The 26997-nt window shown below is 42.4% G+C and overlaps 1 pseudogene; it reads right to left on the bottom strand.

Annotated features, from left to right (window-relative positions):
• Positions 1 to 5660: 5660 nt before the first annotated feature.
• LOC128136159 (dnaJ homolog subfamily C member 21-like) lies at positions 5661 to 25915 on the bottom strand (annotated as a pseudogene).
• Positions 25916 to 26997: the final 1082 nt, after the last annotated feature.

The raw sequence follows: 26997 nt of genomic DNA, 5'->3' as shown, positions 1-26997 counted from the left end.
CTCACCTAAAATTAAATCCCCTTGAGGCACACATCAGACTTCCCCATCTTTTCGCATCACCCAGGCCCTTGAGCAAAAGCAATCCCACGAATGGGTTTACCTTTGCCTGAGGCAGGAGTAACCCAGACTGTCTTCCCTAACGTATTTTTTATGTGCACTACAGGGACTTTATCCCCTTCTACAGTATGTAAAAATTCTGACTGGGCAGGGCCACCCCGATTGGCAGATCCTCTGGTGTTGACTAACCAGGTGGCTTTTGCTAAATGTGTATCCCAATGTTTGAAAGTTCCACCCCCCCGTTGCTCTCAATGTAGTCTTTAACAGTCCATTGTATCGCTCAATTTTCCCAGAGGCTGGTGCATGATAGGGGATATGGTACACCCACTCAATGCCATGCTCTTTGGCCCAGGTGTCTATGAGGTTGTTTCGGAAATGAGTCCCGTTGTCTGACTCAATTCGTTCTGGGGTGCCATGTCGCCACAAGACTTGCTTTTCTAGGCCCAGGATAGTGTTCCGGGCAGTGGCATGGGGCACAGGATATGTTTCCAGCCATCCAGTGGTTGCTTCCACCATCGTGAGCACGTAGCGCTTGCCTTGGCGAGTTTGTGGGAGTGTGATATAGTCAATCTGCCAGGCTTCTCCATATTTATATTTCAGCCATCGCCCTCCATACCACAGGGGCTTTAACCGCTTGGCTGGCTTAATTGCAGCACGTTTCACATTCATGGATAACCTGTGCAATAGTGTCCATGGTCAAGTCCACCCCTCGGTCACGAGCCCATCTATATGTTGCATCTCTTCCCTGATGGCATGAAGCATCATGGGCCCACTGAGCCATAAATAGCTCACCCTTATGTTGCCAGTCCAGGTCCACCTGAGCCACTTCAATCTTGGCAGCCTGATCCACCTGTTGGTTGTTTTGATGTTCTTCAGTGGCCTGACTCTTGGGTATGTGAGCATCTACATGACGTACTTTTACAACCAGATTCTCTAGCCGGGATGCAATATCTTGCCACAGTGCGGCAGCCCAGCTGGGTTTACCTCTGTGCTGCCAGTTGCTCTGCTTCCATTGCTGTAGCCACCCCCACAGGGCATTTGCCACCATCCATGAGTCAGTATAGAGATAGACCACTGGCCACTTCTCTCTTTCAGCAATGTCTAACGCTAGCTGGATGGCTTTCACCTCTGCAAACTGACTCGATTCACCTTCTCCTTCAGCAGTTTCTGCAACTTGTCGTGTAGGACTCCATACGGCAGCCTTCCACCTCCGATGCTTTCCCACAATGCGACAGGATCCGTCAGTGAACAGGGCATATTGCCTCTCATTTTCTGGCAGTTTATTATACAGCGGGGCCTCTTCAGCACGTGCCACCTCCTCCTCTGGTGACTTTCCAAAATCTTTGCCTTCTGGCCAGTCCGCGATCACTTCCACAATTCCTGGGCGACTGGGGTTTCCTATGCGAGCCCGTTGTGTGATCAGTGCAATCCACTTACTCCACGTGGCATCAGTCGCGTGATGTGTAGAGGAGACCCTCCCTTTGAACATCCAGCCCAGCACTGGCAGTCGGGGTGCTAAGAGGAGCTGTGTTTCAGTACCAACCACTTCTGAGGCAGCTCGAACTCCTTCATATGCTGCCAATATCTCTTTTTCAGTTGGAGTATAGCGAGCCTCGGATCCCCGATATCCTCGACTCCAAAACCCCAGGGGTCGGCCTTGGGTCTCCCCAGGTGCTTTCTGCCAGAGGCTCCAGGTAGGGCCATTCTCCCCAGCTGCAGTGTAGAGCACATTTTTAACATCTTGTCCTGCCCGGACTGGCCCAAGGGCTACTGCGTGAACAATCTCCCGTTTAATTTGTTCAAAGGCTTGTTGTTGCTCAGGGCCCCATTTAAAATCATTCTTCTTTCGGGTCACTTGATAGAGAGGGCTTACAATCAGATCGTAATTTGGAATATGCATTCTCCAAAAACCCACAACACCTAAGAAGGCCTCTGTTTCCTTTTTATTAGTTGGTGGAGACATAGCTGCTATTTTGTTAATCACGTCCATTGGGATCTGACGACGCCCATCTTGCCATTTTATTCCTAAAAACTGGATCTCCCGTGCAGGTCCCTTGACCTTACTTTCTTTTATGGCAAAACCGGCTTTCAGAAGGATTTGGATTATTTTCTTCCCTTTCTCAAAGACTTCTTCTGCCGTGTTGCCCCATACGATGATGTCATCAATGTATTGCAGGTGTTCTGGAGCTTCACCTTTTTCCAGTGCAGTCTGGATTAGTCCATGGCAAATGGTGGGGCTGTGTTTCCACCCCTGGGGCAATCGATTCCAAGTGTACTGGACACCCCTCCAAGTAAAGGCAAATTGTGGACGACACTCTGCTGCCAGAGGGATTGAGAAAAACGCATTAGCAATGTCAATTGTAGCATACCACTTGGCTGCCTTTGACACTAGTTCATATTGAAGTTCTAGCATATCTGGAACAGCAGCACTCAGCTGTGGCGTAACTTCATTCAGGCCGCGATAGTCAACTGTTAGTCTCCACTCCCCATTAGACTTTCGCACGGGCCATATGGGACTATTAAAAGGTGAGCGAGTTTTGCTGATCACTCCTTGGCTCTCCAGTTGGTGAATCAACTTGTGGATGGGAATCAGAGAGTCTCGGTTGGTGCGATATTGCCGCCGGTGCACCGTCATGGTAGCAATTGGTACTTGTTGTTCTTCAACCCTCAGCAACCCCACAATCGAAGGGTCTTGAGAGAGACCAGGCAGGGTAGACAGCTTTTCCGTGCCCTCCGTCTCCAAGGCAGCTATACCAAAAGCCCATCGATACCCCTTTGGGTCCTTAAAATACCCTCTCCTGAGATAGTCTATGCCAAGGATGCACGGAGCCTCTGGACCAGTCACAATGGGGTGTTTCTGCCATTCATTCCCAGTTAGGCTTACTTCAGCTTCCAATACAGTTAACTCTTGGGATCCCCCTGTCACACCAGAAATACAAATGGGTTCTGCCCCTTTATAACTTGATGGCATTAAAGTACACTGTGCGCCAGTGTCTACTAGAGCCTTATACTCCTGTGGGTCTAATGTGCCAGGCCATCGAATCCACACAGTCCAGTAGACCCGGTTATCCCTTTCCTCCACCTGGCTGGAGGCAGGGCCCCTCTAATTCTGGTCACAGTATCCAGTATTCACTTCTCGTAAAATTGGCTCAGAAGTCCCTTCAAGAGGATCAGAAATAAGATCAGCCCTTCTACTCTGTTTGGAAACCGGAGCGGCATTTTTCCTGGTAGAATCCCCTTTTGTGGTGTTTTTTCCTCGCAGCTCACGTACCCGTGCATTTAGGACCGAGGTAGGTTTTCCATCCCATTTCCTCATGTCCTCTCCATGATCACATAAGTAAAACCACAGGGCACCTCGCGGTGTGTACCTTCTATATTCTCTCTCTTGGGCAGAGGAGCGCTCACTCCTAATAGCTGAGACATTGGTCCTTACAGGTGGGCAACAGGACATCTCCTCTTTGAATTGCTGGAAATCCTCGGACAGCTTCTCCACAGCCAAAATGCAGGCTTGTAGGGAGGAGGAGAGATTTTCTTCGTATTGACGGAGTTGGCGAGCCACTTCATCCACTGTCGGTGCCTCTTCATCTTTCCAGGTCATTATTGCCAGTGAGTTGGCATAGGACGATGGTGCGCTCCGTACAAACTTCCGCCACATGGGTCGTGTGCATTGGGACTTCGTCTGGATCTTTGGGTAATTGTGGGTGGTCCGGATCATGATGAATTGTCTCTAGCACAGCTAATTCCCTCAGGTATTGGATACCTTTTTCCATGGTTGTCCACTTGCTTGATTGACATATAACATCTTCCTTAAAGGGGTACCTTTCCTTCACACTTGACAGGAGTCGCCTCCAGAGGCTGATGGCTTGTGTCCCTCTTCCAATTGCCTTGTCAATGCCACCTTCCCTGGCAAGCGATCCCAGCTGCTTGGCTTCCCTACCTTCTAATTCCAAGCTATTAGCCCCATTGTCCCAGCATCAGAGGAGCCAGGTGATAATATGCTCACCTATACGGCGGCCAAAATCTTTTCGCATATCCCGCAGCTCACTCAAGGATAGGGACCGGGTTATTACCTCTGGTTCTGCCTCTTCCTCCTGTTCCCGTGATGACCCTGGTTCGCCTTCATCCTTCGCTAAGCGAACTGATTTTTTTGTATATTTCTTTTTCTGTACGGGGGCAACTGATACTGGTGCAGGTTGGTCCGCTGGTTCAGTTGCAGTACCGCTCGCCGGGTCTTGGATAACCGCAGTGTCTGTTGCCAAGGTTTGGGTAGCTGCTGTGCTCGTTGCTGGGGCTGGAGGGACCTCAGTGCCCGTTGCCGAGGTTTGGGTAGCTGCCGTGCTCATTGTCGAGGCTGGAGGGGCTGCAGTGCCTGTCACTGAGGTTTGGGTAGCCACAGTGCTCGTCGCCGGGGCTGGAGGGGCCGCAGTGCTCATCGTTTTGTTGTTAGATCCAGAGACCTTCTCTTCCCCTTGAGGGTACTGAGTGGTGTCGAACAGGGCTCGATAGGCATGGGCCAGGCCCCAGCACGTTGCAGTAATTTGTATCTCTCTGGAGCTGCCGGGGTGACAGCATACCTTTTCCAAATATTTTACTAGTTCTTCTGGATTCTGCACTTGTTCAGGGGTGAATTTCCAAAACATTGGAGGTGCCCACTTTTCTAGGTACTTGCCCATACTACCCCACACACCCTGCCACTCATCATTATCCAGCCTTGGGGCAGATCTCTGGGTGATCTTCTTAAATAGTTGTTTAACCTTAAACGAGAGCTGAACCACATTCAGAAGCATGCTAATTCCTAGCAGTAGGGCTAGGACCGTGCTGGTCCCAACATCCCAAGAGTATTCAAATTTTTCAAAATTCTCAAACACCATTGTAACTGGACTGAAGGAGAAAAGAGAGGGGAAGAAAGGTATCCCACCCATAGACTGGTTTTCCAAGGAGGAAAGGTAAATGGTATAATTATTAATAGTTTCCCACAGATGGCTTCCACAGTATAAAGGTGACAATGCTGAGTGCAAGTACCGGATTAATCCCACAGCCGACGACTTTATCATACCATAAACCAGTGTTATACAATACATCAAAGCAAAAACCTTAATCCACCTCCCACGGATGATAAGCAGCAGAAGAGGAACTACATACAGCAAGCGAGGTGATACATAACAGAACTTTAAAAACCAGAGCAACAACTCTAAGAACACATAAATCAACATAATGACCAGCGACTATTAGACCGATACAATGAATGCTTATAACAAATTTGTTTTAACAAGCTCTGGTCAGGTTTGTCGTTATCTCAACCCTTCGAGCCCCACGTTGGGCGCCAAAAAGGACTGTCGTGGTTTAACCCCAGCCAGCAACTAAGCACCACGCAGCCGCTCACTCACTCCCCCCTACCCAGTGGGATGGGGGAGAAAATCGGGAAAAGCAGCAAAACCCGTGGGGTTGAGATAAGAACGGTTTAATAGAACAGAAAAGAAGAAACTAATAATGATAATGATAACACTAATAAAATGACAACAGCAATAATGAAAGGATTGGAATGTACAAATGATGCGCAGTGCAATTGCTCACCACCCGCTGACCGACACCGAGCTAGTCCCCGAGGGGCAATTCCCCGCCCCCACTCCCCCCAGTTCCTATACTAGATGTGATGTCCCATGGTATGGAATACCCCGTTGGCCACTTTGGGTCAGCTGCCCTGGCTCTGTCCTGTGCCAACTTCTTGTGCCCCTCCAGCTTTCTCACTGGCTGGGCATGAGAAGCTGAAAAATCCTTGACTTTAGTCTAAACACTACTTAGCAACAACTGAAAACATCAGTGTTATCAACATTCTTCACATACTGAACTCAAAACATAGCACCGTACCAGCTACTAGGAAGACAGTTAACTCTATCCCAGCTGAAACCAGGACACACACCCATTAGTCATTTAGCAAAGATGCAACCTCTGGCTGGTGAAATAAGATGCTGTGTTTCTTGCATAATCACTTTTTTTTAATGTTTTAGTTCATTACCACCTTCAGTTTCCAACAACAACAAAAAAAAAAAGGAATTGTAGATGGTCAACAAGAACTGTACATCTGTCATTTTACTTTCATTCAGATTTTAAAGTTTGAATAATTCCTTGACCCAATAAAAGGTACCATGTTAGCTTGTGGAAGAAGGAGAGTATTCTGCCATTTTTGTTTGATGAGTTAAAACTTTAGAGGAACTTAGTTAATGCAAGATCAGTGCTTCTGGAAAATTTCACTCTAGGGGGGTCCTAAACAACATACTACAGCCCTTGCTGAGCACTACCTTCTCCAACTGCATTGACAACTCCTTTGTAAAATCTACTTCCACTCCAAAATCAGGTGTTCAGGTTCCCTTCTCCCCCCCCCCCAAAAATTAAGAGTTGCCTTCTCCGTTTAACTCCAAATACAGGCAATGATCACCTTTCAGTTTCAGCAGAGTTTTCATGTACCATTCTGAAGACTGTAACAAAGTTCTATCTGGTTTTACATTTCTCTTTTTTGTTCTGGTGTTCACAGCTCCATTTACAGCTGGCGCTTGTGTTGCTTTTGCATGTCATGTGGCTTTTAGGTGTTCAAACAGTTTATTTTGGGATAGAAATGCACAGTTGCAGGTTACACAGTGAATGGGAACTTCATTCTACAATGAGAAAAAAAAGCTTCACATTTGTATAGAATATGTAATAAATATAATACACCAATTTGCTGTATGCAGTTTCTCTTAGACAATGAAATGTGACTAAGCTGTTTGTTTCTATCAGATACTCCATTACTGATTAACAATTAAATATATTTATATATAAAAAAAAATCACAAATATGACTTCTTGAAATTTTAAAGAGTACTAAGTAGAACCAAGAACAAGAATAGAAGCCTTGCAAATCTAATTCAAGATAAAGAATAGTTTTGGTCTCACCTGACCAAACAAGACTATACACGTAATACTTTGGGCTCTGAGATTTAGTGAATTTACTGTGTCTTAGCTGTAGTTATTACAAGATTTTGCTCTTTCTGGGAAGCATCAATATTGGGAAAGATGCAAATGGTACTGCCTGGTACCTGCCTGATGACAGCAGCTCTGTCTTCAGTGGTTTAATTTATTTGGTTTGAACTGCCTTGAATACAGAGCATTAACAACTCTCTTAGAACTGAAATTTAGTCCTACTCTTCTCTGCAAGGACATGAGCTGATGTTCCAGTCTCCTAGATTCTAATAAAATCACAGGGATAGAAGGTACCTGTATTATTAAAAAATAAGTAAAAAAAAACTAAAACAGAATTTGTGGACTGGAGGTGATCAAACCAACCACCTTTGTCATAATATGACCACGGGCTTTTAAATAGTGTAAGTAATTTGACATACCATTGATGGATGCTCTGAAGATGCCTTAGCAGACTTTTTTGCATCCTTGGCTTTTTTCCCCTTTAGGCTTAGTACTGCTGATAGACAAAGAGAAACCAAGATCAGTGCACAGGAACATTCAACATAGTATTTAAGAGCCTCTGATGGTTTTTAGTCATCAATGTTTCCGCTGCTTCCCCTGTTCTTCCTTCACACAACACAATGCAAGTGCTTCCAGCAAAAAATAAAGCAATTACATTTATACGATCAGTTGTTAATCTCAAGATTCAGCTAGGATAATGAATCAGCTACTGGTAAATGACGTGGCAGGGATTTGCAATCAAACACCATTTCCAAAGTAGATCCTAACGCTCCTTGTTTAGTACCATATTTATACAGCTCTGATTTAGTGGGGTAGCCCCCAATTCACATTGGTGAGTAAATCTAGACTTGTTTGATACTGTCAAACATGACAGAATGACAGAGTCACTGCTATATTGCAAGTCAGTGCACCTTTTTGCTTCTCTTTTTGCTTCATTCACTTGGCTGACATCATCTGTAGTGCTTGCTTCCTCTGACATAGCACATCTTTGGCCATTGTTTACCAACTCCTCTGGTGCGCCACTGTCCTTGTCCATGCAGGGCACCTCCTTTTGTTCAACTGTTTCTTCATCAGCACTTTTATCAAAAGAGTCCTCATAAGTCCATCCAAGCAGAAATGCAAGTTAACTACTTTAAGTTCATTAATTATTATGTTTATAGTATTATACTCATTTAACTCAAACATGGGTGGGTAGGGAGAACACAAAGCCATTGACCCTCTTAATTTTACCTGTGTTTTCAGTGAGATTGTAACAGGTAAAACCTTAGTTCTCCTGTTTTGAAAGATGAGGCCACCTGTGATGAAGGGAAGAAACACCAATAAAAACAGCCTCTAAAACTATGGAAGAGGAGAATGAAGGTAGCTTTTAATTATACATAGGGCTCATTCTGTTTTGGCTACCATTTCACATTATAAGATAGTGGCTTTGTTTATAACTTTGCAAAATGGTAATTATTTAGACTAAAGTTTTCTGTGCCAGACACCTGCATTAGGACACTTAAGCCAAAATAACCGAATTAACTGAAGCTAGACACTGTATTTTCCCCACCCTAACATTAGAAACACTGGCAGCCTTTTCTACATACCAGAAGACAGAGTAGACTCAATACATGCAGTTTGGCAAAAGATTAACCTCTGAGCATGTCTGAAGCAAAACAGCTCAGCTCCCAAAAGCAGAATAACAAATTTGACCTAACACTATGTTAATGCAACTCTATCACCTCTAGTATCTTTTGCAGTTTCAACTACCTGAAAACACTTGCCTAATCTATCTACCTTCAGGAAAACAAAACAAAAACCATAGTGATTCCCTGCACTCAGTAAAGCTTGGTAGAGGATGGAAGTTACGTTTCCAGAAGAATCAGTCTGCACAAGATTCCAGCTCATGCTACGTGAGAGTGGCACCCACTGTCTGGACTGCAGAAGATCTCATGACCAAACTGATGGAAGGGAGACAAAGTGCCTATATGCAACCTATACAGTGAGGATGAGACCACCTGATTTCAAACTGAGGAGGAAAGAGTTTAACAGGAGGCTGATGGCCTACATGGAAACAAGAAGGTCAAGCCAATACTAACTTGGACTATGCAACAACAGGCAAAGAAAAGCAAGAAAAATTCAGTTGCTTGAAAGTCTCAGAGAAGTGTCTTGAGGTTAAGAGATAATGGTGGTGTGGGAGAAGGCAGAGAAGGTGAACACATAATAGGAGACTAGAGGGGTTAGGTTGGGACAAAAGACCATCTTGGGAAAGGATGGAAGAGGCACGACCAGGTACAGGTAGCTCACTGGGACAAGACCAGGATTGAGATAGTAAGTAGAGAAGAGGTAAGACTTGAAAAGGATCAAATTTGAGGAAGGCAGACAGAAGAGTTTGCTCATTATGGCACTCCTGCCACTCAAGCCCGAAAGAGAACTTGCAGTTCTTGAATTTCACCCTGCTGCTGTCAGCACAGGTCTGTCATATCAAGCACAGACTCAGATCCTGGAGCACAAGATTGGCGTTACTCGTGTTTACAATGCAAGTGAAAGGTGGAATGGATGTGTTGGTTCCAACAACTACAGTGTCAGTAGGATGCCAATAATGTGTTACTTTTTTAAGTTAGAGATTTACAAACAATACATTATACCAAGTCTAGCAACCAAAGCAGAAAACCACCACCAAACAATTGATCTGCTAGTACACTAAGGCCACTGCTCATCTTTCTGATCAATTCCTTGCATTCTCCCTATCTGCCTGTTTCCATCTGTTCTTTTCCTTACACTTCAGACTGTAACCTTTTTGGAGCCAGCACCACATTTGTTAGGATCTGCACAAACAGAACAAAGTGAGGTCTATGAGATTATTATCAAATATGATAATAATAAATATAAAAAAAAAAGATTTTGCAGTCAAAGAAGAATTAAAAATATCTGAAAACATTCTTCAAGTTCTGTAGAATTTCAAACTCTCTCTTATTTTTCAGGACAAAAAAAGTTAAGTTAGGAGATAACAAAACCAGGTTGTAAAGTTCCCTGAATTTCATTATATCTGACTCCATACCATCATTGTTTTCTGTTTCTTCTGCTGCTGCTTTGAGAGTCTGTAAAGACAAGAATTTAAAATTAACTCTTTTTAAGAAAGAAAACATGATTACAATTTCTAAAAAGGTACAAAGTTATATTTTTGCTTATCATCTTAACATATTAAGGGGTTAGTAGCCACAAATAGAAAATGACTCATGTCTGAAGTGAAAACAGTTCTCCTAAACTACTCATTAAATTTAGTAAAACATTTATTTTGCTCAGACTGAACTTGAAGATACCAGTAAGATAGTTGGTATTATGCTTTGGCCATTCAAAAAATGAAGTCATACAACTTATTTAATCAATTCTTTTTTTAAGCACACTCATTTTCTATGTATGCCAGCATCTAACTGACAAAAAGTACCAAAAAATTACTAAATCAATAAACACTGGGCTTGTGCAAGTTCCCATGTGTGAAAAATAACAATCATTACTTTTCCTTAACATGTAACTTTAAGAAGCAGAGAAAATAGGAGACTATTATCCTACAACATTTGAATCCAGTCATACTAGTGCGTGTGTTTTACTGGAACTCTGATACAAAGAAATATTTTAAATTGCACAATACTGTAAGTCCCAACACAACTATAAATCATCAGGAGCTCCCTCTGAGGGTCTCCAAGACTTAAGTCACTAGTCACGATAAAGATTAAACCCAATTTAAAGTACTTCTGTTTGGGCATGTCTTCCATTTCTTCTTCCTCTTTGGTATGTATTCCATTTGCATCATCTGAAGACACAAGAAATTTCCTTTCTTCCAGTTGCTGTCATAACAGTGCTACCATCTCTCGATGCTTCTTTGATTTTTCATGGTTCTTCATGCTGTGAAGACCAGCAGATAGTTACTGCAGGTACCTCTGAGCAAACATTATTATATTTAGATATAAATTAATAACAGCCCCATTATCCATCACTACTAAGTATGGAAAATTCTGCCCTGACAATGTCTCTTCTGGAAAGAAAGATACTGACCATTGTGTGAAGTTAAAAAGTCTTTAAAATGCATTTTTTTTTAAAGTTAAAAGCCAACACCCCCACCCACAAATCCCCAACCACAAACACTTACACTGTCTCAGTTTTTAACAATTTGTCACAAGCAGGGCAGTACAGATCATCAACAAATTCAGCTTTTTCAGTCTCATCATTCAGCTTGTCTGGAGATCAATTGGAGATTAGAGAGACAAAGTCAGATGAGCAATTTTAAAGTAAACTGCTCTTAAAGCCTCAGCAAATAGTCACACCACCAACATTGTTTCGTATTATCGACATGCAGATTGTGGGATAATAATGGAAGATTGGCAAGGAGGATTATAAACACGCTCAAGTGACCTGTAGCTGGGGTGTAGAAAAACATATATATCATACTAATCATTGTTTAGTCTTGTATACTTGACAAGTAGAACATCTGTGCTTAGATAACATAGGCCTATGATAGACTCAGAGGCACCCTATCAGACATGCTTGAGATTCCTGCCCTGCTGTGGGAAAGATCAAAGCACAGTGGTAAACTACACCTGCACAAATCCCTGAAAAACAGGCACAAACAGCAGGTTCAGCGACCCTCTAGCATAGACCGAGCTCCACAGTGCCTGCGTCCCCACTTGTGTGCCTCTACCCAGGTGCCGCTTCAGGGATCTCCCAGTCTGCGAGGTAACAAAAATAAATTTACTTTTTGCATTTCATCCATGGTTTTGTGGTTGTTCCTGGATCCTGCCTGTGCTGACTCACACACAGATGGATCAAGATCATCACACCAAATCATACATTAGCATAAATTAACAGCTGGAGCTTGATGTTTCTCATGTTCAGTGGAAAACACCAGAGGACCAGACTCTAACCTAGCACACCTAAGCTGGAGGCAGGGAGTTGCACTATAGTCAGAATTGTGAATCTGGGGCTTTAAGTGCAGTGCGCACTCAGGCTGCAACAACTCACTATAGATCACCCTCCCCACACCCCCCATATCTTTTATGCCTTATGTCTCCTGTTCTTCTAATTAATCTTTGTTGTCCAAAAAGCAGTTTTGTTTCCCAGTGTGCAACGAGCCAATAATCACACACTCAGGAGAGACGTTATTTATTTCATATTTGCACAAAGACAGGTGCTAGGTGGTAATTCCATAAAGCTAGCACACCACACCAAAGAACAACAATGTATTTACTGTTACATGATTAGTAAAAACCTGCCTAAATTTACATTCATTGGTTAGTAGTCACCACCTCATCTACTATTGGCTAGTTATATTTAAATTAGCCTTGCTTGCTATGTAGATTAGCATGCATGCTCCTTGCAGGTGTGTGTGGGGGGGCAAGTTCTTCCAGCCTGGAATTGAGGCAGAGGTCACAATCTCCCCCTGCCACCTTTACCTTTCCCCCAGTTAATGCTTCTTTGACAATCATCCAGCCTTTGGCACCTTCTGGAGCAGAATGTTTCTTTTTATCAGTCACATCCTACATTTCTTAGGTCCAATTATCCTTAACATTTCTTTTCTCTCTGATGGACCTTGAGTATTCTTGCCAAGTTGGCAATGCACACGAAGCATCCTCAAAACATCAAGGCCTAATTGTTCCAGGGTGTCCTTACTCTGTGAATGCCAACTGTGTGCCTTTCCGATTACAGTCTTACTTGTTAATTTGATATATACAAAATACGTCTTGCACAAAATAGTCAGACTATTCTAAATCTCCGAGTTATTCTTCAACATCTTCATCATCTGATCCATCTCCAAATTCCTTTTCATATTGTGCCTCCATCTCTTGCAATTCTCTTTCCAGATCAGACAGAGTTATCCAGCTCTGCTCTTTATACTGCTCAGCAAGCCTTTAAGTAGAATAATACAGTAACTTCTACATCATGTTTATGATATGGGAATTACAGAAACAGTATTAATTTAAAAGACAACTTGTTGTTCTTTGGTATTTTTGGAGGAAAGTCCTGAACATATTTTGATGGAGCAAACAATTGTTTGTAGGGCCTGGAAATCCAAGCAGTTAATCTGTGATGTCAATGGGCACATCTACACTGCAAGTAAAGAGGTATTAACATAGGTGGATCCTGCTTGAATTTCAGGCAGGAAATGCTATGCAGCACGGTAAATATCAAGCTGACAGCAGGAAAGTCAGCTCAATCCTCAAAGCAGTACAGCTGCTTTTATCTGTGCAAGATTCAAACCCACAGACAGTACAGCACCACAAAAGCCACAAGCACATTACTCCTTGACTCTGTGCTATGGGAATGTACCAGCTCAGTTTTCCAAATCTATGTGTGGCCCAAGTTACCAATCAGTGCACTACAGTATGGCTGAACTTTGCTCCACCTGGCTCCTGGAGTCAGAATTATCAAGCCATTTGTCAGTAAACACATACCTCTACTTCATTCTCCCTTCGGAAGAAGAAAAAAAAAAAAAAAAAAATTTGTCATGGTTTAAGCCCAGCCAGCAACAAAGCAACCACTAGGCCACTCACTCGCTCCTCCCCCCCCGGTGGGATGGGGAGGAGAAAATATAATGAAAAGCTCATGGGTCAACACAAGGACAGGGAGGGATCACTCACCAATTATGGTCATGGGCAAAAACCAGACTCGACTTGGGGAAAAAACCAAAAACAATTTAATCTGTTACCAATCAAATCAGAGTAGGATAATGAGAAGTAAAACCAAATCATAAAACACCCGGAGCTGGAGAAGCTTCTAGCAGCTTCTCACAGGAGCCACCCCTGTAGCCCCTCCCTTACTACCAAAACCCCACCACACAAACCCAATACATATATATAAAAAATTAATTCTACATAATGTATTTCATATATATTCTAATTATTATTATATAATTTTAATCAATATGCAATTATTTTGCAAGTGCACTCTTATTAAGTATTTAAACTCCTTCCATTTTCAAGCAAAAAGCTCTTCTAGTTTGAAGAATAAATTGTGCTTACACTCAGGAGATTGCCTCTTCCTTCTACTTAATTTTGGGAAAAATAAAAGCACCTAAAAAATGGATTTAGTCCAATGAAATGGTCCTTTCTGCAGAGTTAAAAGGAAAAGCAAAACTAAGTTCATTTTTCCCACTTTCTTTTTAGCAGGTACAGTTCCAAGGCAGATGAGCTGATCTAAGTCCAGGTTGTCATAGTCCTGTTCTCTCTCATTCCCCAACATACATTCTTTTTTTCTTTAAAGGAACAATAACAACTATTAAATCTTACTTCCCCGGGCAAGTAAAAGCACACTGAATTCTGTGCTACTACAGCCAGTTACCCACAGCACACAGATAACTATTCCCCGGTTATGTTAGATCTCTGCATGTCAGTACAATGCAGAGAGACTCAAGTTTTAAAAAGCTCAGACTTGAGACCAAAACAGATATATACAATTTTTGAGAATGTTTAAAAGAGCAAGTGCAGCTACTATTAGAATATAACTCTATATGGTATCCTCATGGATAGTTTCTCCAAGTTTAAAAGAAAAGATTTGTTCCACGTTTACATACTTGGCTTGTTTGAGTTTCTGCTGCCTCTGAAATTCCTCTGCTTTCCTAGTTTTTTCTGCATTTTGTTCTTTTACGAGTTTTCTATGAGCCTGTACTCTTTTATCCCTTTTACCCCTTTTACAAATAAAGGCTACTAGCTGACAAACCAGTTAATTCCTCTATTTCCTTGCTTTATCTCTAGTTTTCTTGTTCTCTTTTTCCATAGCTCATTTCTCCCAGTGGTTTGAGGCTTGTCGTGTGTCATTCTTCTTTCCAAGCAAAGTTTTTTCTGAGTACAGAAACTATGCCAATATGCATAGAAAGGGTGGACTACCTGTTAAAAAAAAAAAAAAATTTAAATGCATCACTTTATTAGAGAGGGGGCAGAAACTGTACCAAATCATTTAGGGCTTCTGTAGCAGTTTTGTGTCTTCTATACAGGCCACAGTTTTTCCCCAGAGTATAAATAAATCACATGAAAGTTTAGAGAAACCTCCAATACCTTTAAAATTTCAAACCATGTCAAATCAACAACCTTGTCTATTAAACTATTCTAAACTGCAATTTCTAAAAAATATCCCCTTGCAGGATTGGATCGCGCCGACGCTAGCGCCCAGTTACTTAGCTTTGCTGTAGTTTTCCTGTCAAACTGAAAAGCATGATCAGAATAAGATATGCTGTCCGCAAGCAGGCATATGCATGTATTGCCTAAGAACCACCATACCAAATTACACCAAAGGTTATCCATACATTTCCAACAGTGGCCAATGACCAGCACAAAAAAGAGCAATAAAACAAACACATGTACACAATACTATTTCTTCCCAGTATATTCTCTCTGCTTCCAGAGCAAGAGAGAAATTGTTTAATAGCCCTTGATGGATTTTTCTTTCATGAATTTAATATTTCTTTTTTTAACCCATGAAAATTGTTGGCATATACAATATCATGGAGCCATGACTTCCACAGTTTAACAAGGGGTTATGTGAAGATGCACTTACTCCTGTTTTGTTAGCAAATTATATGACTGCAGGTTAAAATGATGCCCTCTAGCTCTCACATTAAAAGAAACAGTAAATGATCTTCCCTCATTCTCCTTCCTTTTACTATTCACAAATAAATGCTGGATTAATAAAATGGCATAAAGATTTATTTTTTGTTTTGCTCTCTATTCCTCTCCAAATAATTACTAACCTTCTGCATGTTGTATATTCAGGAAACAAGACATGCCTAAACTCCTTTTTTACATTACTTGCCCCATTAAACTACCTTTTTACTCCTTACTCCTACATGCACTACTGTTTATATTTTGGCATACCTCACAGCAGACAGTCTTTAACCTAACAGTTTAATATCTCTTCTAGTATCTCCTCCTCCCCCGTCATTGGTATTCACATGGGCTACAACTATCAACACCTCAACGCTAATTTCTAATGGCCTATCTACAATGAAAGGTTCATGGCCATGGTCTCTAGCAGGTGAGTCGCTACACAGTTTTTCTTTGCTATCACAAAAACCCAGCTCTACATATGGCCAATAACCCAAGTGAGGTTAGACTCTCTATTATCTCATATTTCCGCTTCAGAAGAGGATATTATCTGTGCAAAAGGATGCATGGCCATCAACTGATGACAAGGATCATCCTCCCCTTCACCAGCTGTATGAGCTATGAGACTTTCCTCCTCAGCAGCTACCTGAAATACAAGCATCTCTCTGATGTTCTCCAGAAGACTACACAGCAGCTCTTGCTGATCTCCCAGGTGGATTTTGTTTTGCCTACTACTTATACTTGGAGCTGATTGCTTTTCTTTCTGCATCTAATTGACCTAAAAGTCTTCTCATGAAGTCTTGTGAAGTCACAGACTTAAGAATAACTTCCCTGGCTGCCTGGCATTGATCAAGCCACCTCTCAAACTTAATTAATGAATTAACTCAGTAGACTGACCCAGAGAACATTCACATCACATTCACATGCGTCTGTCAAGTTTTTGTAGCTGTGTTCTAAAACTCTTTTCCCACAATACTCCCACTGAGTAGAGAAGTGGGCACTGCAATGCTGGAATCTTCTGACAGTTTAATCTCTTTGAATATAAGCTAACGGTGATAATGACTTTCCCATTTAACTGAGGCTATTTCCCATAAAATATCCCATTAAAAAACAGGGAGCATTCTGCTTCCAGAACAGCATGAACAAGGCAGATGTCAAACTATGCTGGTGCTAGAATTCCAGCCATTTTTGCAGTTATTAATTGACAGCATAAAAGTTAATTTGGGTCTATAATCATATCTATTCTATGGCCTCAACATAAGCAGTTTCCAAAAGATGTTTCAAGCTCACTCCATTAAAAGACAGATTTTAGCAGTTTGAGACACATTCTCTCCCTGGGAAAGATTTCCCTTTGGTTAAGCCATCCAGTAATTTTACCTGAAATTCAAACACCCATTCTGACACTTCTTAACTTTGTTTCCAACTCCAGCCAAGTTTTTTACCATTGAAGTTACTCATTTTTTACGGTATATATCAATTTGAATTTCATAAATAATTAGTCATACAGTACAATTCTACTAAAAGGGACAGGGAGAAGTAGCAGACTAGGAACAACATTTGAGAGTACTGATACCATGCAGTTATTCACTGGGGAAAGTGCTATTACTTGACTATTTAATTTCAATGCAGGAATACTGGTAATCTTAAAAAAAAAAAAAAAGTCTAATAGAATGCAACAAATAGTTGGCAAACCAGACGAGAAGAATTCAAGTGCCCCCACACATTTTCTTTTCTTGCTTCCCAAAGGAAAGCAAGCAATACTTTGGAAATTAAATCTTACTACAAAATAATTGTAGATTACAAGAATATCATAGTGAGAGCTCACATTGCAGGTCAACCACTACATCTCCCATTTTCTACAGGCTGTGTTATGCAGCAAGTGCTACTCGATTTTCCTAAATGAGGCAAGACACTACATGTTACTTAAAAAAAAAAAATTAAATCTCTCAATATCCCTTTCTGTAATGTAAGTTGTGTTAAAACACTGGTAAACTATTCTCATCAGGAAGCAAAGAGAACATCTGTTCTTTTGTTTTATAGACCTTGCATTACACTTAAGTTTCATTGGCATAATTGATGGTTAGCCCTGTGAAGTGTTTGTCTGACAACTTACACTAAAAGTCCAGCTACTAATATAGTCCATCAGGAAATACCAATTTTAATTAATCTAAATATTAGGAATCATAACACAAGCACTTCCTTTATAGTAATGGTCTACAGTAGTAGAAAAGACAGCAGAAGTGTGGTTTTATATTCACCTCAGAGATGAGCAGGAGCCTTTCCTTTGATTTCAGTGTGGGATAAAGTAATGACTTAACTGTGTTACTTTCAGTTCAGATTTACACTTGTTCTTACCATATCATAGTCACTTTGGGAATATCCAAATATAGGGAATTCTTCAGTATCTTCCTGGATCATATATTCCACCTCTTCCTTTGCAATCTTTTAAAAAAAAAACTTGTTGATAGACTGTAAAGAATCCCTGAAATAATTAAAAAAAAAACCTGACTCATTTTGCATGGCTCAATAATAGATGTACAAATGCTCAGCTACAGTAGTGTATTTTAGAGAAATATTACAATTTTCAACAACAACTCAATATCAGGGTAAAGGCCTTGTAAGCACTTGCTCTAGAGAGCAAGACCCTTCTGCTTATTAAAGTTCCCATTCTCTCCCATTCCTTTATATTTCCATCTCCTTTATGTAGTCTGTCTCTCTCACACATCAAGCACTTGTGTTCAAATCTAAACAAACAAAAAAAAGTTTCAGCATGCTGGAGATGTTGATAAGTTTCTGGTTACACAGGATCAAGTTTTGAGGAAGTTTCAAATATAAAATTCACTATTAAGTATCCTAACTATATCTTTACTTTTTAAATTAAAATGTCACTAAATCACTCCTACTATAGTAACACAAAGACAGAGAAGGATTTTCTCTGGCAGAGGTTTTTCTAATCACCTGAAGATTTTTAAGTTATGATTAATATCTTAAAATACAACAGGGAATTCAATTATAGGAAGGACACTTCCCCCAAGCACTGTTATTATATAGCTTTTCTTTAGCTTGAAACATTGTAGCTTGTTAAAGATATTTCTGAATAAACAGATGGTATTGCAAAGCATTGGAATGCTTCACTATATAACATACATAAATAATATACACGCACACTCTGTAGTTGTACAGTATAGTTGGAAATCATGACTAAATAATTGTTGGACAATAAACAGGAATTAAAGCTTGCCTTGTCCGGCATAAGTTTTGTCTTAGAAAGATTTGTGTAGGCATTATTACTACCTGCGCTCAACAATTCCATGCATAGCTTTTCAACACTTAGCAAATGCCAACACTTTTCATGAAATTTAAATTGATTCATTAAAGATGAATTAATTAATTAATTACCTTTTCATCATCTCTGTATCCAGAGTAATGGCTAACAGTGAAGTAGTGCAGCAGATCTAAACTATCATTTTGATAGTCTCCATCAACTCCTCCTTTCAGTAGAGCCTAACAAAAATTCACAAGGATGTAGCAACACAGAACATTCCCCAGTGCTGGTAAGAGACAGCTAACACAGTACATGTATCTCCTCAATGTATAGCTTTAGCCCAGTGTCTGGAACTTGTTTCTCATATCCAAAGTCTTCAGAGAGAAAAAAAAGACAGGCTCAGCAAATGTTCTCTCTTGACCTTTAGTTTACTTACTACTATTTTATCTGCAATATCTATAGCAGCAATTTCTTAACAGGAAGCTAGCAAACACATTTGAGCAAGATGATTGATAAGCTTTCAGAAACAGGTAGGACGTTATTTAAATCATCCAATACTTATACACACACAAAAAAAAACCCCAAACTATATATCAACATATAAAAAATGAAAAACAGTACTTTCCTTTAAAGGAGGACAAACTTAGTACAGGTGCTTTTGGTTGCATAATCTAGTAGATGCTTCAGCCCATTTTAAAAACAAGTTACACAGAACATTCAAAGTAGCAATCTGTTTTTGAGATGCGTGTGCATATTTCAAATTAGGACTGTACAGAAACATGACAGTATGCATGTCATTATGGCTTACTATCTGCAGCAATCAACAGCATATTAAACACCTGCATGCACTCAGTGTAGTGTTGGCTCTTCCCCCATAAGGCAGGGAGGGCTGTGACCAGAGGGATACCTATGCTAACATGCAAACTGCCTCCCGCTCCGGGAGAAAGAAATGGAGGCCAACACTGGCGTGTCCCCAGAGCACCCCTCAGCACCCAGCCCAGCACCACCTCCAGAAACACTGCGAGGAAGGTGCAGGTGCACAGCTATGCCTCCCCAGGAAGCTGCACGTTGAGTGGCTCTCAACCATTTCAAAGTCTGGAGCAAAGCACCAGGAAGGCTGGCTACTCCCGCCACAGAGGCCCCGCACTGATTACCAGCAAGGCCAAGCAAGAAGCAAATTCAAAGTCCTAGCTGAGACAGAATTTTAAAAAGTCTTTTCCAGGCCACTACTGATGTCAGATATAGAAAATCCTGTGGTAGATTAGAAAATCCTGTTTTAAATTAAGTTAGTTAATAATTTGCAACTTCAAATAATTTTAATAATACCTAGAGAAGTAGCCAAGATCATTCTGATCCTTTCTGTTCTTCCTGATTGATGATGCATCCCTCTTGGCAGGAAAACGAACCATTGACCCCATACAGATCAACTTAGCGGTCAAAGTGAGGAGGGGATACCTCCCCAAATGACCACTGAAGACCACCCGAGACCCCCACGCATGCAGAGAAGGCATTTGATGTGTCATGGTTATATAATCCTATGCATATACATTAGATAGTTTGAATATGTATTAGGTAGGAGTAGTTTAATAAATTATATGCAATTGTTACTGTATAAAAGAGACACACCTGATGAATCCGGTGTGCTTGATTTGTGGAAAGTTCACCAAGCACCCAGGCCTGAATAAAAAGCAGTATCTCTCCTGAATGTGTGAGATTGGTCTATTGCACACCAGGTAACTAATCCACATTTAGGACAACACTACCAGATAAATATTGCTCACCAGGCTCTTTCCTGCAGGTTGCTGAGAACATCATACGCTGCTTGGATTAACTTGAACTGTTCCACTGTTTCCTCTGCATTCTCTAGATTTTTATCTGTGAGACAATTTAATTAAATTGCAAACAATTCAAAGCGTTATGACAGCACCTGCTACAACCGCTTCAGAAACCCGAGACAGAAATACCAAGCCATGAGTGCTACCGAGGGCGCTGCTGCAAATACCGACACGTTGCCTGAGTGCTGCCTCCCGGCCCCGCTCCCCGCAGACTCCTACGACAGACACGGGGCGCAGAGGAGCAGCCCAGCCAGTGTAGCGCTGACACCACCGGCGGAACACCGACTGCAGCCGCCTGCCAGGTGCTGGAAGAGCCTCTCCAAGTTACCTTGGAAAGGAAAGGTGCTTCTCCCCCTGCAGATAACGCCCCCCCACTGCGGTGGGGGCCCACGGGGCGAAGCGAGGGCGAGGCAGGCCGGGCCCTCTTCTCAGGCCTGCGGTCGGGCCGGGTCCGCGGAGGGCGGGAGGCGCGGCCGTACTCGGGTGCCAGCGCAGCGCCAGCCGGCGGTACGCCCGCTTCAGCTCCTCCTTGGTGGCATCGCGCTTCACACCCAGCACCTCGTAGTGACACTGCACGGCAATAGGATGGCGGCTCTGCTTAAGGGGAAACGCTAGCCGGCAGCGCGGCCATAAGGAGCCCGGGCCACCGCCCTCCGCCAGGAGGAGCTACGCGGGCGGGAGGCGGGGCGAGCCCGCGGGTCTCGCCGGCTGCAGGCCGGAGAGGCAGCCGTGGCAGTACCGTGGGGAGGGAAGGTGCAAAGCCCCTACCGCCCGGACATGCCTTCAGCCTCTACTCGAGCGGACCTGCAGAGCTAGAGCCCACGTTGTGTCACCCTGCTGGTTGGTAGCTGTAGAAGAAACACGGGGATGCTGCTATCCCCATCTGTACTGCTGGATTTTGGTCTTACAGTCACTCGATTTCATGGAACCAAATGCCTCATGCTAAAATTTTCATGAATGCTCAGGAGCTTACAGCCAACACAGCTCCAGTGTGTCAGGTTTCCAATGTTACTCTTTTTTTTTTGACACCTGTGCTCTTCAAAGATCTCAGGTTTGGCCCAAGCCACCTTGTCTCAATTAGACATGTATCAACTGGCACTGAATGAACTGAGTTTTGGATTAGACGTATTAGACTGCGCAAACTGAGCAGATGCCTATATTCACCAGTCTTTCTTTCCAATCAGATGGTATGTGGGCCACCTAGTTACAGAGGTAACACTGAATTTCCCTTGCCCTGCTGGGCAGGATAAAATTTAGTGCTTAACAGGTCAGCTAGCTTCCTCTTACGCCAGTAGCGTCTGTTCAGCACCAAGATGCCAGAGGCTGAAACCAGCAGAGGAACCAAATAGGAACAGGGCACGAACAAAACCTTGAAACACAGGGAAGCTGGGGGAGCAGATGGGGAGACAGCAGTAGAGTCAGTGGAAGAACCAGGTCATGAGGTCTGGAAATGGAAAGCAGATTAAAGAAAGGTAATGAAGAAATAGCCTCAGAGAGGTCTGTAACTATTTGCTAACATCAGTCAAGGAATGTTTCTTGGAATCAGACTTTTGCTGAGCACTACGGAGAAATTCTCACCCAATTATGGTTGGAAATTTTTATTCTGGTTGGAAGCTGATGCCATTACACTTTCTGTGAGAGAGAGAATAGTTGTACACTCCTTTCCCCAGCTAATAACTTATGAACATAGTGACTCATTTAACTAGATCTGGCAAAAGGGCAGACTCACAAACAATAATTTCCTAAAAGCTTCATGAAAATACAGCCCCAAATTAAAGCTGACCTCATGCTGCAGCTCTGAGGCAATGTCAACTGTCAGACAGTGGGCAAGAACTACAGTGAACCAAACTCTGGACTTTCTGCTGCTCATCAGTGTGCAGCAGGCTAGATATGCAATGAACTGCTGCACTTAAAGTACATACATTATATATGAGCAAAATCAAGGCTTTTGGTTGTAATAACTTTTAAGCAATATTGGAAGCTTATTTGCCAATTTTACATGGAAAAAGCTATACGGACTCTCTCTACTTTGAAAAACAAGACCAAAACAACACATACAATTGAACCAAGAGGACAGCATTTTTGTAAGAAAAAAAAAAATTTGCTTGCATGTATAAGCATATAAAAGCATGGAATTCTGTTATACACAATCAGTGCTTTTAAGCACTGTTGCTGTAACAGAGGATCACCGGCAATTCTATTTCAAGCTACTGTAGGCATATGGTTTTGATACTCAATCACAGGTAGCGTGTTGTGGAATAATTGCTGGAAGTGACTTACTGATATGTCCCCCTCTTAAGGGAAGGTAAACCTCCAGGGTGGAATGCGGTGGATATACAAGAAATCTGTTCCATAATTCCCTAAGCAACATAACCTGCAACCTTAAATGTTAGCAACACCAGGGGAGCTTGGTATGCTGACTCTGAGAAGTAACATGGAGGGTGGAGCGGAGTGGAGACACTGCAGCCAGGCTCTGTGATATCACTGCAGGGATGGGGAACCGGAACTACTGGAACAAGAATGGAAGGTCCCTGCATTGAATCCACTGAAGCAAGGAGGTGGAACAATGGGGTTCTGTCAACGCTATTGCCTTACTTCTGATTTATACAAGTGCCCAGTTCTGGAGTAGTGACACGCAAAATCATGTCCTCTGGGTGAACTTTGCTCATTATAATCTCATTATAATACCAAAACACTCCTCCATCCCAAAAGCTACCTGCCTTCAAGGTGCAACCACCCCTCACTGAGCATGCGCTCTGAATTTTCTTTAGTATATACCTTTAAAAGTAAAGCGAGGAGATTTTATACCAATCAAAGTAAAGGTATGTATGACTAGAGTCACTCAAGCTCCACCTAAAAATAAGAAAATAGTATAAAAGGGCTTAAGAGAGGAGGAATGCTAGGGAAGACACCATCATAGACAAGTTGGGAGGACATTGCTGTCTTCTGGGATCAGTCGATGGGCTGAACCTCTCTTTCCCCCCATAGGGACGCCTATTGGGTAAGATTCAAGCACTCGGTTATACCAAGTGCTTCCCCAGGAAACTTAGAAATCTCTGTAGAGTTTTTTCCATAATTTAGCATGCTTGTAGTCAACTGTGTTATTCATATTCTTGGTATTTGCATGTGCTTTGCAGACTGTATTTATCACCAGCAATCCAAAAGAATCTGTACTTCTGTTGCTTTAATAAACTGTACTGTTCATTAAAGTCTAGCCATGATAGTTCGTTGAACACGACTAGATTGAAAGTATATTACACTATTTGTGCATCCATCATCGTGATAGTTCAATATATTGAATGCGACCGGACTTATAGCATTGAATAGGGCATCACTCAGAATCTAAGCCTAGCTGCCCCCAGCTCCTCTGATATCTGAGGATAAGCTGGACTGCAAGGGGGGGTTATTTTCTGCCAAACTTCTCTACCCTTTAACGCAACACATGTTCACCTCTTGCCTTTAGGGAACTTTCAATGAATTTGGTATAAAGGGCTAGAATCCCAAGTTAGCCTGCTTCTCCCCCGTAGGTACGTTTCAGGTCCTAAGAACCTGATTAGGTACAGAAGCTACCACAGGCAAAAGTAGCAGCTTTTTTACTATTAATAAAAAAGAGCTATTAAGAGGCCATAACCATTTGCATTCCCTAGGGATTATGAGATGAAAAAATTACCACCACCCCTGTCCTGGTTTCGGCTGGGGTAGAGTTAATTTTCTTCTTAGTAGCTGGTACAGTGTGTTTTGGATTTATTGTGAGAATAGTGTTGATAACACACTGATGTTTTAGTTGTTGCTAAGTAGCCCTTATCCAAAGTTAAGGATTTTTCAGTTTCCCATGCTCTGCCAGCAAGCAGGTGTAGAAGAAGCTGGGAGGGAGCATAGCCAGGACAGCTGACCCGAACTAGCCAAAGGGATAGTCCATACCATAGAACATCATGCTTACTATATAAATGGGGGAGTTGGCTGGGAGGCGCAGATCGCTGCTCGGGCATTGGTCAGCGGGTGGTGAGCAACTGTATTGTGCACCACTTGTCTTTTCTTGGGTCTAATTTATTTTTTTTAATTGTATTCCTTTTCATTATTATTATTATTGTTAGGGTTGTGGGTTTTTTGTTTTTTATTTTAGTTATTAAATTGTTCTTATCTCAACCCACGAGTTTTACTTTTTTTTCTGATCCTCCTCCCCATCCCACTGGGAAGTGGGGGAGTGAGTGAGCAGCTGCATGGTGCCTAGTTGCTGGCTGGGGTTAAACCATTACGTGCCCCTGTCAACAACTTCCTGTGCCCCTCCAGCCTTCTTGCTGGCTGGGCATGAGAAGCTGAAAAATCCTTGACTTAGTGGAAACACTACTTAGCAACAACTGAAAACATCAGTGTGTTATCAACATTCTTCTCATCCTAAATCCAAAACACAGCACTATACCAGCTACTAGGAAGAAAATTAACTCTATCACAGCTGAAACCAGGACACCCCCCAAGAGAGAATTCCTATGAAGTTAAAATTTTTAAAAGGATTTTCTACTGCTGTCTGTCGTGGTTGAAACTAGGACACTGTCACAGACTAAGAAAGCTGACTTTTGAATTCCATTTAATGATGAGCACCAATGACTACCCAGTTATTTTTATTCCTTGTACATGTTACAGTGAGTTGTTTCCCAGAGGTATTCAAGTGTAAAAGGCCAATGCTCAAAAGCAGAAACATTTGGAGTGTCTTATTCCCCTTTCCCTGTTGCCAAGTGTGGGAAAATAATGGAAGATTGGTGAGGAGGATTGTAAACACGCTCAAGTGACCTGTAGCTGGGGTGTAGAAAAACATATATATCATACTAATCATTGTTTAGTCTTGTGTACTTGACAAGTAGAACATCTGTGCTTAGATAACATAGGCCTATGATAGACTCAGAGGCACCCTATCAAACATGCTTGAGATTCCTGCCCTGCTGTGGGAAAGATCAAAGCACAGTGGTAAACTACACCTGCACGAACCCCTGAAAAACAGGCGCAAACAGCAGGTTCAGCAACCCTCTAGCATGGACTGAGCTCTGCGGTGCCTGCGTCCCCACTTGTGTGCCTCTGCCAAGGTGCTGCTTTGGGGATCCCCCAGTTTGCGAGGTAACAAAAATAAATTTACTCTTTGCATTTCATCCATGGTTTTGTGGTTGTTCCTGTGTCCTGCCTGTGTTGGCTCACACATTTGGCATAGTCAGCAGGATCCAGGAACAAGCATGACATGGCTGGCAAAAAAGTTGGGGACTGGGGAGGCCACGACAGTGACTCCCCATATTCCGGGATGGCCCAGTTCTGAGTGCTGGACCCCTGTCGCCACTTTCCCGGCTACATTGGTGTCCTGGTTTCAGCTGGGATAGAGTTAATTGTCTTCCTAGTAGCTGGTACAGTGCTATGTTTTGAGTTCAGTATGAGAAGAATGTTGATAACACTGATGTTTTCAGTTGTTGCTAAGTAGTGTTTAGACTAAAGTCAAGGATTTTTCAGCTTCTCATGCCCAGCCAGCAAGAAGGCTGGAGGGGCACAAGAAGTTGGCACAGGACAGAGCCAGGGCAGCTGACCCAAAGTGGCCAACAGGGTATTCCATACCATGTGACATCACATCTAGTATAGAAACTGGGGGGAGTGGGGGCAGGGGGGATCACCGCTCGGGGACTAACTGGGTGTCGATCGGCAGGTGGTGAGCAATTGCACTGTGCATCATTTGTACATTCCAATCCTTTTATTATTACTGTTGTCATTTTATTAGTGTTATCATTATCATTATTAGTTTCTTCTTTTCTGTTCTATTAAACCGTTCTTATCTCAACCCACGAGTTTTACTTCTTTTTTTTCCGATTTTCTCCCCCATCCCACTGGGTGGGGGGAAGTGAGTGAGTGGCTGCGTGGTGCTTAGTTGCTGGCTGTAGTTAAACCACGACCATTGGCTGCGCCAGAAGCATGGCCTGAAATAGATGATGGGGTGGTGGTTACCCCCCAGACAATTGAAACGGCTATGCACGGGTTGCCATGGAAAGCGGCATCAGATTCTTCTTGCAAGTTAGCAGGGAGATTGGGATGGTTATTAGTTACTGGTCTTAGAGCTCTTCACCATGAAGTTGTTGCATAACGGAGTAAAATGAGAGAATTGGAAAAGGAAGTCGGGACTTTACAAGATGCAAAAATGATTGTGCAAGAAGTAATTACTACTCAAGCAGAGCAGTGCCATGGGTTGCAAGATACTGTAGAACAGTTGATAGTGCATATTGCTAATAAACAGGGCAGGGGGGAGTGAGCAAGTGACTGTGTGGTGCTTAGTTGCCAGCCAG

This window comes from Harpia harpyja, chromosome W, assembly GCF_026419915.1.
Source record: "Harpia harpyja isolate bHarHar1 chromosome W, bHarHar1 primary haplotype, whole genome shotgun sequence".
NCBI lineage: Eukaryota > Metazoa > Chordata > Aves > Accipitriformes > Accipitridae > Harpia > Harpia harpyja.
The sequence above is the reverse complement of the archived record's forward strand: the minus strand, read 5'-3'. Positions and strand labels throughout refer to the sequence as shown.